This window comes from Mytilus galloprovincialis, chromosome 10 (assembly GCF_965363235.1).
Source record: "Mytilus galloprovincialis chromosome 10, xbMytGall1.hap1.1, whole genome shotgun sequence".
NCBI classification, from domain to species: Eukaryota; Metazoa; Mollusca; class Bivalvia; order Mytilida; family Mytilidae; genus Mytilus; species Mytilus galloprovincialis.
The window spans coordinates 53,561,584-53,568,804 of NC_134847.1; the positions used below are offsets into that span (position 1 = coordinate 53,561,584).

The 7,221-nt window shown below is 28.0% G+C and overlaps 1 protein-coding gene across 16 annotated transcripts in view; it reads left to right on the top strand.

The window, feature by feature from the left end:
- LOC143047834 (CUGBP Elav-like family member 1) overlaps positions 1-6,416 on the top strand; it is a 65,289-nt gene extending 58,873 nt beyond the window's left edge. For all 16 annotated transcript variants that reach the window (XM_076221115.1, XM_076221118.1, XM_076221120.1 and 13 more), the window contains one exon: positions 78-6,416. The gene's annotated coding sequence lies outside the window, so the exon portion shown is untranslated. The remainder of the gene's footprint in view (positions 1-77) is intronic.
- The last annotated feature ends 805 nt before the right edge of the window (positions 6,417-7,221 follow it).

Sequence of the window (7,221 nt, forward strand, 5' to 3'; positions counted from 1 at the left end):
GAGTATTGTTAAAGATTTTTTCATAAATCACAATTGATTGTGCTACAATAAGTTAATATGTCTGCTTCTCTCTGTAGATGACACAGTGGTGTTTCCTTTGTCAGTGACGTGATGTCTTCATTTGTCCTTCACATCCTGTCTGAAAGTGTTTGCGTCATACAGAAATAACTTAAAATCAAGACAATTAGATTTTGTATTTGTTTTGTATAAAGGGTTCCTTCATATACCACTTAAAGTTTTAAAGTTTTCTTGTATCAAGTTTTAAAAGTTTGTGTACTGTTTAAGTATTGTTTTAACGTTTACATAATTTTATTTTTTTGTTAGTGATAAGCTTTACTGTCGTTTAATAAATTTAAATTCATGAAATTTTAAGTGGTATATGAAAGTTGTTACAGCATTTATGAAATTATATGAGTGTACAAAAATTTTCAACCATATGGCTAAAATACTTATGTGTAATCAAGAAAATAAATGTATGTGTTATTTTATATACCAAAGATTATGTTATAATCAAACGATTGTTTTTATTTTTTTTTTTAATCGATATATTAAGTTATATCATGTGACCATTAGGTCATAAATTTATCGGTGCCATTTAATTTTTCACAATTTTAAGCAATTTGATACCAAAGTTATATTTTTTTATGTTACATACTCAGTTTGTGTTAGAAGCAAGTCGATTCTTTTAGAAGTCTGATTCTATTTAAAAAAAAAATGAAGCAAGAGGGCAGATTAAGATAGTGTTTTACTTTTAATGTTTCTCTACAAGTATGAAAAGGTAAAACGTCTGTATTTGTTTCTTGTGCTTGTTATTAAGCATTTTTAAAATTAGAAAAACTTTTTACAGTTGTGATACTTATGTAAATATTTGTTTTTATCCTTCATTTCAAATAGTGCAGCTAACTTCAGTTTTTAGAAATGTCTTTGTGAAATCGTGTACCTGCGTAGTCCTTCATAGAAAAGTGAGAAAGGCAGTGATTATCATTTCACAACTTTTCAAATTTATTCATTCAGAATGAACATAACAAGGTATTTAGCTTCAAACATATTGTGCTTTTTTCTTCATTTATCTTATAGATAATTCCTCAGCAATAATTGGAAAATTCTTTAGTGTTTAACAACTGTTGTAGATTTTTTTTTGGGGGGGGGGGGGGGCTTTATTAACATGCATTTTTTTTTTAGAATTGACTGAAAATGGGAATTGAATTTTCAATTAATTTTAAATTAACCTTTTGTTTAAATTCTGGAAGGATCGTGAATGTCAAAGTTTACAAGATACAAGAACTGAAATTATGTGTATATTTTGTCAGGATTGTTCATAATGGTTATAGCCATATTATTTATTTTTCATCCGATTCACTTGTATTTATATCATTCTGTATCAGTTCAGAGGTTGTGGTCCATGTTTATAAAAGCCATATGGTTGTTAATTTTAGATCCTTCATTGAATAATCAAAAAGTTCTATTGAACTTTAATATTTTTTATCAGAGTCATTGGAACTCTTTTCATATCAATCAGGTTCTTTTTCAGAACCCATATCATAATTTATCAAGTTCATAATGCGTCAATGTTTTGTGACACTTGATCAAAATTGCTAACATGTTTGTCAGTTATATATATATCTTGTAAGTATATATATATATGTGTGTAAATAAATATGGTATCTGTTTGCAGTGTGAAACATTTATCATTTAAAAAATGGAGTTGTAATGTTAAATTTTGTTGATATTGTGTGAGTTAAAATCAAAAGATGTTGTTTATTATATATAATCTTGTTTTTTTTGTGACTAATTACATGCACATGATAAAAAAAATGGTTGTTTTGACACTTTTTGTTTTAGGAAATATTTAGTCTCTTTATATATATCGTGAGTGTTGTGTTTGAAATTTCAAACTAAAAATACAATTATGGAATCTTGTAACATATGGATAGTAGCTGTAATGATCTTTGATTCATGAATTTAATTTTAAATGCATAGGAGCATCCTCTACCAGGGGAAACAGAGACTAATTAAAGACCAGACTAATAGATTTTAAAATCATTTAATGTTAAATAATTTTAGAATGCAATCAAAATACAATTATGCAAATTTTATGTTAATATTTATATAACAAAGTTCAAAATGGTGACAATCTTGTTTTGAATACAATTTTTGTTTAAGTGCCTTAGTGTGTTTTTCAATGTGATATATATTTACTGGGTTAAGTTGAATGAGAAAAATGTGATATATTTTTACTTTCTATTTGGATATGTTCTTTAAACATTCCAGAATCTTGTTTTAAAGAAATGTTTAAAGTAAGATTATTAGAATAATTCAGCATGAAACAGATTTAATTTTATGTGATAGCTCTGGGGTTTTCTTTCTGAAAAGCTTGATACATAATAACCCTCACAATTATAGTTCTGTGCTCTTTTCTATTTCAAGTGTAACGTTGTTTTTTATCATAAAAGTAAAGCCTACATCATTTTAAAAATGTTCATGAATCAAAGAGCATGATAGCTGCTGGAATTTCTCAGGAATACATGTGGGATGTATTGTTGACCGTGTCGTTTGTAGTCTGTCCCAGACAGAGCTAGTTTTACCAGGGAGGAACCAATCAAAACAAAGTCTTATTTTTGTTCAAGGTCAGTAGTTAGGATGCTAAAAGTGTGTCATTTCAAGTCTATTTTTAGCTTTAATTGAAAAGAAGAAACATTTAGTAACTTTTTTTGTTAGCTTTAATTAAATGCACAGGCATATTTGTTCTTTTACATAATCAGTTATTTGTCTAACAGGGACCACTTTGCAATAAATGTTATCCTGAGTGCCAAACATTTACATAGTAGAATAGAATGGCAAATCATATCAAAAGTCTTTTTTTCTTTTTTTTTCCCTAATGAAAAATATCAATTTTACTCAAAACAAGTACCTCTTCTTTTAGTTAAACATAAATGCGCATCCCTTGTAAATGAATTCAAGTAATCACTCCTGGTTTTTAAATCAGTTTAGGCCCCAACGTAACACATGTTAATGGGATAGAATAGGAAATCACAAAAATGTAGCATTCCCAAACTAACACAAAATCTTTCTTCTCTCCTTTGTTATATCATAAATGTTTTTATGAATTGTTCTATTAGTGATATCTGCCTTCTGGTTTGTAATCTTAAAACATTTGTATATTATCATATGCCATTTAAGAATTATCTGTTAGTCAGTTTGTTTGTGTTCCCTGGACTTGAAGTGGCACATTTGACCATATATATTAGTAATATTTTAAGTTTATCAAGAGTCTCAAGTTTTTTTTTGGTGTTTTTTTTTAACTTGGTTAGTTTTTGGTTGATTTTGTTGTATATTAATGTTTTTTTGTTTGCTCAGTTAATCAGTAAGATTGTATATGTATAATGCAAATTCAGTCCCTTACAAGTTTAAATTAGGTTGCCAGTTCCAACATTTTTCTCAATTCTATACATTTCACAAGTTACATATTTAAGTCAAGCCATCAGGTACAGGAATCGGTTTCACGAATCAACTTTAGACTTATTTAGATTTATTGTAAGTATACTTAATTGTTCATGACTTGCAATCAATCTTAACTGTAAGTTTTTTTTTTTGTGAAACAGACTCCTGGTCTGTAAGATTTTCTATCAAATTTAATATAATACTTGATAAATTAAAACTAGCATGATGTTGATCAATCAATTTGTATAATTGACATTTGTTGTGTAATACAGTTGCAAATTTGAAAAAAAAAAATTGAAATCTGTATACTTAGGAAGGACAACTCAATATTCCAGCCAACTTCAGTGAAACATAAGGTGAAGAAATGAGGAAAATGATGGATCTGGTAGTTAGATGTGATTTGGTAAATATTTTTTTAATGCACAACTTTATTATGTGATAAGCTGTTTTATTTAGGGTTGTTTAAAGAAATAGATAAAATTATTGTTTTTATCAAAACTACATATCAAATGAGTCTTGTTAAATGTGTATATATAGATACTATTGTGCTTTAACTTTCTAATAAAAGAAAAACAAGACCAGCATCAAAAAGTGCTTTATTGTGCTGAAATTGAATTTTAGTTCTATTTTGTCCATAATCTTTTGCTGCTAGCTACCACTAATTACGTTTTTAAACAGATAATCAACAAGTTCAGTATTTTAAGTCCATCATTCATAATATAGTTAGAGAAAATTTTTTTGCTGACAGCTTTTACAGTATTTTTTTTAAGTTGTAAATTTGAATTGAATCGCTTTAATTTCATCACCTAACAAAATGATAAAACAGTTACCCTGAAACCAAAATGGATTCTACATTATATTAACGGTTAATTCTCAATATATATTATTTGGATCTAGTCTTAATTAACCATTTTAACTCAGATAAAAAATGATCGATTTTAATTCCCTATTTAATTTACTTTTAACTCTTTCTACTAAGAAAGTTTATACAGTCATTTGAACAGGGTAATAATGTAGTTTATTAGGCACTCATATGTTTATAATGTTATTAAAATAATTTTAAATGGTTGAAAGGAAACCAAATTATTTTATTTTTTATCATAACTCAAAAGTACTGTTTCATGGCATTTTTTGATGATCTCAGATATAGAAGATGAAATGAAATTAAATATGGCAGTACATTGTCTTTGATCTTTTTAAATATAACATCATTCTATTTTATGATCAGTTACAGTGCATGTGACTTTTATTATATATTTTTTGATGAAGCGTCTTCATTTTATTATAGGGTAAACTTTTAGCATAGTTTCAAAGACCATAGAGTGCATTGTTGTTCAGTGTTAACTGTTGTTAAATGTGAAAAATGCTTAACACGAATATGCCTTGTTCCTTATGTCGTGTAACAACAATTGTTTTAAACTGTTGAAAAGTTTGATGTACAATCATCTAATAGTCTATAGCATGTTTAAGTAAGAATAGGAAGGACTTCAAGCGGATGATAGTGACAAGTGATGAAAATGGATTGTGTTTAGAAATTTAAGAATACCACTTGACTACCTTTTTGAGAACAAAATTTAGTGCTCTTTCAGTTTAGTCCTGCTTCACTAGGACATACATTTCAGTACAATTAAGGCATTTGGTCGCCCATGACTATAGATGGTTGTACATAAGACTTGTAGATATTTAAGAGGTGCACAAATTTATAAGCAATATATGTTACTTTTTGTAACTTGGGTAACAATTTTTCCGGTGTTTCAATAAGATACCAATTGACATCTAAGAATTTTATAGGTATACAGTATTTACAAACTTTCATCTACATTATGACAACATATCCATTTTTATGCAATATGTTATATGGTGTATGTTAAAAGTAAACAAAACAGTATTTCTTATGCTTGGTATTCATTTGTTCTGTAAGAAATTAAATTATATAAAATCAAAAAATAAATACAAACAATCAATTATAATATTCCTAAATTTTGGAGTTTTAATGGCGATGGGTAATGAAGCATGAAATCAAATATATGTGAATGTTTTAGTTCATTTAATAGTAAAGCAGGGTGCTGTAGTTGAATCGTAAATACAAAAACAATCTATAATTAAAAAAGTTTTAAAAAATTTGATAGTCTACAAAGTCGTGATGCCATGATTGAATTTTGTTTGATTCAGGAAAGTATAATTGTATATTAAATTACCATTGAAATTCCATGATAATTATTTGTTTAATAAAATAATGCAATTTTAAACACTGAAAACTTATCAGGGACACTTAAGCATTTTATATTCTAGTTGAAAAAATCACAAAAAAACATAACAATGTGTTGTTTGAGCATTTTAAAAGTTATCTCAATGTTATCAACTATTTTTTCATCAATTTATACTTAAGGCAGCACATATTCTTTGCATAGCAGAAAAATTAGGCTACTTTAAATATTATATCTTTAATATTGTTAGAAATATTTTGAACTTTTATCTTTTTCAAATCAATGTGTATTACAAACAACAAATGGTTAACTGCTTTCAAGAATTTTGTACCAATATATTGAAGAATAATGAGAGATAAATGTCATATCTTAGCACCAGTAAAGTTCTTAAAGTGAATGACAATCTGTCCGTTGGGTATAAGGTTACCTGAAAGACATTACTGGCTATCTTTTTTAAATGGCCATTCTTTTCATCTTTTAGCAATAATTGAAATTGAAATCTCTATATATTAACATGGGAGGTGTGATTGCCAACACAAATTCAAACTGATTGTATGTCACTCTGATTAGCCTTTTTTTTTTAAATAAGGCATTCAAATAGTTCTTGAATAGACTGTTATTTGACACTATTTGATTCTGTTTTTATGGGGTGGGACAAGCATTATATGTTGAGGTTGTTTTACAAACCACTATTTGGTATAGTTCAGCATTTTGTTGTGGTTTGGCATTGTACAGAATCAGTATGCCAATAAACAGTTGAAAATTTAAGTTTTGTTGTTATTTACATGTTTATAAAAAAATAATAAAATGAGCAAAAGGAGAGGCAAACATATACCAAACAGATATTCAAACTCAAAAGTCGAAAAACAAACTGAAAACAAACCTCATAAACACTTATACCACATCCTCTAAATCTTATACTATGACAATGGCGTGGCAAAATAAGAACAACAGTGCACAAGGCACATCATAGAGAACTAAAGCCCAAGAAACACAAACACCACCAAAAGTATTGTCAAGAAGTATTTAAAAACAATCATACACATTGAAATGGACCTCAATCTGTCAAATGTGATCGGGCTTTTAGAAGAATATAAATTTCCATGTCAACAATAGCAGGTATACACTATGACAACTTAGGGACGACATAAAAAACTTAATTCAAATGGTTTGGGGAGGGTTGTCAAAATTGCTACAAGTTTTCTTTAATTGACGTCAATTTTATATTTATCTAATTGGTCTATCAATTTTCCCCAAATAAAGTTAAGAAGGGTAGTGGATAAGATCAGTAAAAAAAAAAACTATATGAATTAAGTTTTTTATCCTACATTGAACTTTTGAACATTTTCGTCTTTTAAAAGCTGTCTGAGTAGCTATGGTGATGCTCACCTGTAGTGTTCAATGAGAGGTGGGTTTGATACCCTGCGATGTCAAAGAAAACAAAATTCTGATTGAAAATTTTCTGGTCGTCTCCCAAGCATGATAAATGCAAAGACTGGTTGTCTGGGAACCAGAATATTGGTAAATATTTAATTAGGATGATCTTTGTTGACTATTGCTTTTGGAAGTTAAC